The sequence below is a fragment of the Galeopterus variegatus genome, unplaced genomic scaffold, assembly GCF_000696425.1.
Source record: "Galeopterus variegatus unplaced genomic scaffold, G_variegatus-3.0.2 Scaffold9107, whole genome shotgun sequence".
Classification (NCBI taxonomy): domain Eukaryota; kingdom Metazoa; phylum Chordata; class Mammalia; order Dermoptera; family Cynocephalidae; genus Galeopterus; species Galeopterus variegatus.
The window spans coordinates 69,317-78,062 of record NW_007735218.1 but is presented as its reverse complement, the minus strand read 5'-3'; positions in this window follow the sequence as shown (position 1 = coordinate 78,062).

The following is an 8,746-nucleotide window of genomic DNA, read 5'->3' as shown; positions in this document are numbered from 1 at the left end:
CTTTTTCAAAGCAGAGTAGTATTCCATTGTGTAGATATACCACCTTTTCCTTATCCACTCATATGATGATGTACGTTTGGGCTGGTTCCAACTCTTGTCTGCTGTAAATAGTGCTTCAATAGACATGGACATACAGGTATCCCTTTGGCATGATGATTTCTATTCCTCTGGGTATATACCTAGCAGTGGAATAGCTGGGTCATATGGTAGATCTATCTGTAATTATTTGAGAAATTTCCATACCATTTTTCATAAAGGTTGCACCATTTAAAAAAAATTTTTTTTATTTTGTCAATATACAATGTGGCTGATTATTGTGGCCAATTACCGAAAACTCCCTCCCTCCTCCCTCTCCCCCTCCCTCCCAACAATGTCCTTTCTGTTTGCTTGTCGTATCAACTTCAAAGAGTTGTAATTGTTATGTCTTCTTCCCTCCCCCACAACTCCGGTTTTTTGTGTATTTATTTATTTAATTTTAGCTCCCCCAAATAAGTGAGAACATGTGATATTTCTCCCTCTGTGCTGGACTTGTTTCACTTAATATAATTCTCTCTAGGTCCATCCATGTCCTTGCAAATAGCAGTATTTCATTCTTTGTTATTGCAGAGTAGTTTGCCATTGTGTAGATATACGACATTTTTCATATCCACTCATCTGATGATGGACATTTGGGCTTGTTCCAGCTCTTAGCTATTGTAAGGAGTGCTGAAATAAACACTGGGGAACAGGTATACCTTCGACTTGATGATTTCCATTCCTCTGGGTGTATTCCCAGTAGTGGGATAGCTGGGTCATATGGTAGATCTATCTGCAATTGTTTGAGGAACTTCCATACCATTTTCCATAGAGGCTGCACCATTTTGCAGTCCCACCAGCAATGTATGAGAGTTCCTGTTTCTCTGCAACCTCACCAACATTTCTCATTCTTCAGTCTTTTGGATATTATCCATCCTGACTGGGGTGAGATGGTATCTCAGTGTGGTTTTGATTTGCATTTCCTGAATGCTGAGTGATGTTGAGCATTTTTTCATGTGTCTGTTGGCCAATCGTATATCTTCCTTTGAGAAATGTCTATTTAGCTCTTTTGCCCATTTTTTGATTGGGTTACTTGTTTTTTGTTGTAAAGTTGTTTCAGTTCCTTGTATATTCTGGATTTAGGCCCTTGTCAGATGTATATTTTGCAAATATTTTCTCCCACTCTGTTGGTTGTCTGTTAACTCTGTTAATTGTTTCTTTTGCTGTGCAGAAGTTTTTTAGTTTGATATAATCCCATTTGTTTATTTTTCCTTTGGTTGCCCGTGCTTTTGGGATTGTATTCAAGAAGTCTGTGTCCAGTCCTACTTCCCAAAGTGTTTCTCCTATGTTTTCTTCAAGAATTTTTATTGTTTCAGGGTGCATGTTTATTTCTTTCATCCATTTTGAGTTGATTTTAGTATATGGTGAGAGGTATGGGTCTAGTTTCATTCTCCTGCATATTGATATCCAGTTATCCCAGCACTATTTGGTGAAGAGGCAGTCTCTTTCCCAGTGTATAGGTTTGATGCCTTTGTCAAAGATCAGATAGCTGTAGGTGTGTGGGTTGACTTCTGGATTTTCTATTCTATTCCATTGATCAGTGTGTCTGTTTTTATGCCAGTACCATGCTGTTTTAGTTATCATAGCTTTGTAGTATCGTTTAAAGTCAGGTAGTGTTATGCCTACAGCTTTATTTTTTTTGCTCAGCATTGCTTTGGCTACACGTGGTCTTTTGTTATTCCATATAAATGTCTGCATAGCTTTTTCCAATTCTGAGAAAAATGTCTTTGGAATTTTTGTGGGGATTGCATTGAATTTGTATATCACCTGGGTAGTATGGGCATTTTCACAATGTTGATTCTTCCAATCCAAGAGCATGGGATATCTTTCCATCTTCTTGTATCCTCTTTAATTTCTCTCACCAGTGGTTTGCAGTTCTTATTATAGAGATTTTGCACATCCTTGGTTAACTCAATTCCTAAGTATTTTATATTTTTGGTGACTATTGCAAATGGGNTCATATCCACTCATCTGATGATGGACATTTGGGCTTGTTCCAGCTCTTAGCTATTGTAAGGAGTGCTGAAATAAACACTGGGGAACAGGTATACCTTCGACTTGATGATTTCCATTCCTCTGGGTGTATTCCCAGTAGTGGGATAGCTGGGTCATATGGTAGATCTATCTGCAATTGTTTGAGGAACTTCCATACCATTTTCCATAGAGGCTGCACCATTTTGCAGTCCCACCAGCAATGTATGAGAGTTCCTGTTTCTCTGCAACCTCACCAACATTTCTCATTCTTCAGTCTTTTGGATATTATCCATCCTGACTGGGGTGAGATGGTATCTCAGTGTGGTTTTGATTCGCATTTCCTGAATGCTGAGTGATGTTGAGCATTTTTTCATGTGTCTGTTGGCCAATCGTATATCTTCCTTTGAGAAATGTCTATTTAGCTCTTTTGCCCATTTTTTGATTGGGTTACTTGTTTTTTGTTGTAAAGTTGTTTCAGTTCCTTGTATATTCTGGATTTAGGCCCTTGTCAGATGTATATTTTGCAAATATTTTCTCCCACTCTGTTGGTTGTCTGTTAACTCTGTTAATTGTTTCTTTTGCTGTGCAGAAGTTTTTTAGTTTGATATAATCCCATTTGTTTATTTTTCCTTTGGTTGCCCGTGCTTTTGGGATTGTATTCAAGAAGTCTGTGTCCAGTCCTACTTCCCAAAGTGTTTCTCCTATGTTTTCTTCAAGAATTTTTATTGTTTCAGGGTGCATGTTTATTTCTTTCATCCATTTTGAGTTGATTTTAGTATATGGTGAGAGGTATGGGTCTAGTTTCATTCTCCTGCATATTGATATCCAGTTATCCCAGCACTATTTGGTGAAGAGGCAGTCTCTTTCCCAGTGTATAGGTTTGATGCCTTTGTCAAAGATCAGATAGCTGTAGGTGTGTGGGTTGACTTCTGGATTTTCTATTCTATTCCATTGATCAGTGTGTCTGTTTTTATGCCAGTACCATGCTGTTTTAGTTATCATAGCTTTGTAGTATCGTTTAAAGTCAGGTAGTGTTATGCCTACAGCTTTATTTTTTTTGCTCAGCATTGCTTTGGCTACACGTGGTCTTTTGTTATTCCATATAAATGTCTGCATAGCTTTTTCCAATTCTGAGAAAAATGTCTTTGGAATTTTTGTGGGGATTGCATTGAATTTGTATATCACCTGGGTAGTATGGGCATTTTCACAATGTTGATTCTTCCAATCCAAGAGCATGGGATATCTTTCCATCTTCTTGTATCCTCTTTAATTTCTCTCACCAGTGGTTTGCAGTTCTTATTATAGAGATTTTGCACATCCTTGGTTAACTCAATTCCTAAGTATTTTATATTTTTGGTGACTATTGCAAATGGGCAAGCTTTCTTGATTTCTCTTTCTGCCTGTTCACTATTGGAGAATAGAAATGCTACTGATTTTTGTGTGTTGATTTTGCCTTCTGCTACATTGCTGAAATCCTTTATCAACACCAAGAGTTTCTTTTTTTACAGTCTTGAGGGTGTTTGATATATAGGATCATGTCATCTGCAAAGAGGGACAGTTTGACTTCATCTTTTCCAATCTGGATGTCCTTTATTTCCTTCTCTTCGCTGATTGCTCTGGATAGTACTTCAAACACTATGTTGAACAGGAGTGGTGAGAGTGGGCATCCTTGTCTAGTTCCTGTTCTTAAAGGAAAGGGTTCAGCTTTTCCCCATTCAGGATGATATTAGGAGTTGATTTATCTTATATGGCTTTAATTATGTTGAAATACTTTCCATCTATACCTAACTTATAGAGGGTCTTTGTCATGAATGAATGTTGAATTTTATCAAATGCTTTTTCAGCATCTGTGGAGATGATCATATGGTCCTTGTGTTTGATTTTATTAATATGGTGTATCACATTTATTGACTTGCGTATGTTGAACCAATTTTGCATCCCTGGGATGAATCCCACTTGATCGTGGTGTATAATTTTACACATGTGTTGCTGTATTCTGTTAGCTAGTATTTTATTGAGGATTTTGCATCAATATTCATCAAGGATAGCAGCCTGTAGTTTTCTTTTTTAGTTGTATCTTTACCTGGTTTTGGTATCAGGGTGATGTTTGCTTCATAGAATAAGTTAAGGAGAATTGCCTCTGTTTCAATCTTTTGGAATAGTTTGTAAAGAATTGGTGTCAATATCTTTTTGTATGTTTGGTAAAATTCTGCTGTGAATCCATCCAGTCCTGGGCTTTTCTTTGTTGGGAGCTTTCTGATAACAGCTTCAATCTTCTTTATTGTTATCGGTCTGTTCACATTTTCTACATCTTCGTTACTCAGTTTTGGTAGCTTGTGTGTGTCCAGAAATTTATCCATTTCCTCCAGATTTTCAAATTTGTTGGCATATAGTTGTTTATAGTAGTCTCAATTGATTCCTTGTATTTCAGATGTATCAGTTGTAATATCACCTTTTTCATTTCTAATTTTTTTATTTGGGTCTTCTCTCCTCTTTTTTCCGTTAGTCATGCTAATGATTTGTCAATTTTATTTATTTTTCAAAAAGCCAACTTTTTGATTCATTGATCTTTTGTATTGTTTTTGGGTTTTGATTTCATTAAGTCCTGCTCTGATATTAATGATTTCTTTCCATCTGCTAACTTTGGGTTTGGATTGTTCTTGTTTTTCTAGTTCTTTAAGGTGAAGTGTTAGGTTGTTCACTTGCCATCTTTCCATTTTTCTGAAGTAAGCATTTAATGCGATTAATTTCCCCCTGTGTACTGCTTTTGCAGAATCCCACCTGTTTTGGTATGATGTATGATTGTTTTCATTAGTTTCAATAAATTTTTTGATTTCCTGTTTGATTTGTTCTTGGGACCCATATGTCATTAAGTAGAATGCTATTTAATTTCCATGTGTTTGTATAGTTTCCAGAATTTCATTTGTTATTGATTTCTAATTTTAATCCATTGTGGTCTGAAAAAATACATGGGATAATTTCATTTTCTTTGAATTTTTTTTTTGTATCCTTTTTGAGACCGGCCACCCCGCACTCAGCCAGTGAGCACTGTGAGTGGACCGGTCATCCCTTTATAGGATCCGAACCTGCAGCGGGAGTGCTGCTGTGCTCTCAGCGCCACACTCTCCTGAGTGCACCATGGGCTTGGCCCATCCTTGAACTTTTTGAGACTTGGTTTGTGACCTAACGTGATCTATCCTGGTAAATGATCCATGTGCTGATGAAAAGAATGAATATTCTGAGGTTGTTGGATGGAATGTTCTGTAGATATCTGCCAAGTCCAACTGGTCTAGTGTGTTGTTTAGATCTTGTGTTTCTCTCTTGATTCTTTGCTTATATGATCAGTCCAATATTGACAGTGGGGTGTTCAGGTCCTGGTATTATGGTATTAGTGTCTATTTCATTCTTTAGGTCTAATAGAGTTTGTTTTATAAATCTGGCTGCTCCAACATTGGCTGCATATATATGTATAATTGGTATGTCTTCTTGATGGATTAATCCTTTATTATTATGTAGTGGCCCTCATTATCTCTTTTTATGGTTTTTAGTTTAAAGTCTATTTTATCAGTTATAAGAATGGCTCCCCTTGCAGATGCTTTGTCTAATTATCCAAAGTCCATAGTTTTTCATTTCTGTTTGCATGGTAAATCTTTTTCCATCCTTTCACTCTTAGTCTATGTGAATGTTTATGGGTGAGGTGGGTCTCTTGAAGGCAGCATAGAGTTAGGTTCTCCTTTTTAATCCAGTCAGCCAGTCTGTGTCTTTTGATTGGGGAATTTAAGCCTTTTACATTGAGAGTTGTTATTGAAAAGTGTTGATTGAATCCTAGCATTTTATTGATTTTCATTTGGATGTCTTAAATGTCTTCTGTTCCTTTCTTTCTGATTTACTGTTTTTTTTTTCTGTATTTGTTGGTTACTTGGTTTTTAGATGGCCTTATTTTGTTTGTTTGTTTGTTTTCTCTTCATGAATGCCATTTTTAGTATACTAGTGGGTTGTGATTTTTCTTGGATTTTTATGGCTTTGGGAGTTGTTTTTCAGGTACCAAACCCTTGAGAATTTCTTGTAAGGATGTTCGTGTGGTAGTGAACTCCCGCTGTTTTTGTTTGTCTGAGAAATATACTATTTGCCCTTCATTTTGGAAGGATAGCCTTGCAGGGTAGAGTATTTTTTGCTGGCAATCTCTGTCTTTTAGTATTTTGAATATATCATCCCATTCCTTTCTAGCTTTTCAGGTTTGTCATGAAAAGTCTGATTGGGCCTTCCTTATATGTGATTTGATGCTTCTCTCTTGCAGCTTTTAAGATTATCTGTTTGTCTTTGAATTTTGCCAATTTGACTATAACATGTCTTGGAGAAGACTTTTTGCGTTGAATACGTTTGGGGGATATTTGAGCTTCCTGAATCTGAAGATCTGTGTCTTTTCCAATAACTGGGAAGTTTTCTGCCACTATGTTCTTGAATATGTTTTCAATGCAATCTCCTTTTTCCTCCCTTTCTGGAATACCCGTATCTCCGAAATTTGAGTGCTTAAGGTTATCTGATATTTCTCTTAGATTTTCGTCAATGCTTTTAATTTTTTTTTCTTCTTTTTTTCTGCCTGTGTTATTTCAAACAGCCCATCTTCAAGGTCAGAAGTTCTCTCTTCTACTTCTGCAATCCTTCTGCTTAAGCTCTCTGTTGTGTTTTTTATTTTGTTGAATGAATTCTTCAGCTCAGCAAGTTCTGCTACATTCATTTTCAGGGCATTGAATTTCTTGTATATTTCCTCTTTCAGGTCCTGTATACTTTTCCTCGTTTCCTCATGTTGTCTAGCTGAGTTTCTTGTATCTCATTCAGTTTCCTTAGAATTGTCACTTGAAATTCCTTGTCAGACATTTCAAGGGCTTCTTGTTCTATAGGATCTAGAGTTTGAGAGTTATTACCCTTTGGTGGTGTACCTTCTTGATTTTTCATATTTCTGATATTTTTCCTTCGATGTTTAGTCATTGTGGCAGGGGGTGTCACAGTCTACTGGTTTGACACGATTGTTTGGCTAGGATGCTCCTGGGTTGTGGGATGACACCACCATGCTTGTGGTCTCTGTGGTGCTTCTGCCTCCCCTGTTGGACCATCTCTCTGCTCCACTTGCAGTTGGCTGGGCTGCTGGGTTGTGCGCTGGTTCTGCGCATGCTCGGGTGGGCCAGGGATGGAGTTGAGTGGCAGATGTGAGGCCTACCTGCTGCAGCTGGGTAACAGGCTGGCTCTGCAGGGTGTGTGGTCTCTGCGGTGCTTCCGCCTCCCCTTCTGGATGTCTCCCTGCTCCACGTGGTCTTGGCTAGGCTGCTGCTGCTGGGTTGCAGGCTGGCTCTGCAGGGTGTGTGGTCTCTGTGGTGCTTCTGCCTCCCCTGCTGGACGTGTCCCTGCTCCACGAGCTCTCAGCTGGGCTGCTGGGTTGTGCACCGGCACCACAGAGTCTGTGTTCTCCATGGTGCTTCTACCTCCTCTGCTGGATGTTTCCCTGCTCCACGTGTGCTCGGGTGGGCCAGGGATGGAGCTGGGTGGCAGATTTGAGGCCTACCTGCTGGGTGGCAGGCTGGCACCGCAGGGCATGTGGACTCTGTGGTGCTTCCACCTCCCCTTGCAGATGCTTTGTCTAATTACCCAAAGTCCATTGTGCTCCACCACAATGGGCACTGAGTTGCAAAACTGTTCCTGTCACGTCCTTGACAGGTGAGTCCTCTCTCTCTCAGGCCTCAGTTTCCTTATTAGTTTCTGAAGCTGGGAAGTCCAAAGTCCATCTGGTGGTGGTAACAGAGACCCAGGGGTCTCATGTTGCAAGATGGTAGAAGCAGAGAGAGCAGAGAAAGGTTGCACCATTTTGCAGTCCCATCAATGGTGTATGAGAGTTCCTTTTTCTCTGCAACCTCACCAGCATTTATCATTCTCAGTCTTGTGAATATTAACCATCCTGACTGGACTGAGAAGGTATCTCAAAGTGGTTTTGATTTGCATTTCCTGAGTGCTGAGGGAAGTTGAGCATTTTTTCATGTGTCTGTACACCATTTATATATCTTCCTTTGAGAAATGCCTATTCAGCTCCCATTTTTAATTGGGTTATTTGGTTTTTTGCTGTAAAGTTGTTTGAGTTCCTTTTATATTCTGGATATTAATCCTTTGTCAGATGTATATTTTGCAAATATTCTCTCCCACTCCGTTGGTTGCCTTTTCGCTCTGTCAATTGCTTCTTTTGCTGTGCAGAGGCTTTTTAGTTTGATATAATACCATTTGTTTATTTTTCCTTTGGTTGCCTGTGCTTTTGGGGTCATATTCATGAAGTCTGTACCCACTCCTACTTCCTGGAGTGTTTCCCCTATGTTTTCTTTAAGGAGTTTTATTATTTCAGGGTGTATATTTAATTCTTTAATCCATTTTGAGTTGATTTTGGTATATGGGGAGAGGTATGCGTCTAGTTTCATTCTCCTACATATGAATATCTAGTTATCTCAGCACCATTTGCTGAAGAGGCAGTCTCTTCCCCAGTGTGTAGACTTGGTGCCTTTGTTAAAGATTAGATGGCTGTAGGTGTATGGGTTGATTTCTGGGTCCTCTATTTATTCCATTGATCCATGTGTCTGTTTCTATGCCAGTACCATGCTGTTTTGATTATTACAGCTTTGTAGTATAGTTTAAAGTCAGGTAGTGTTATGCTTCTAGC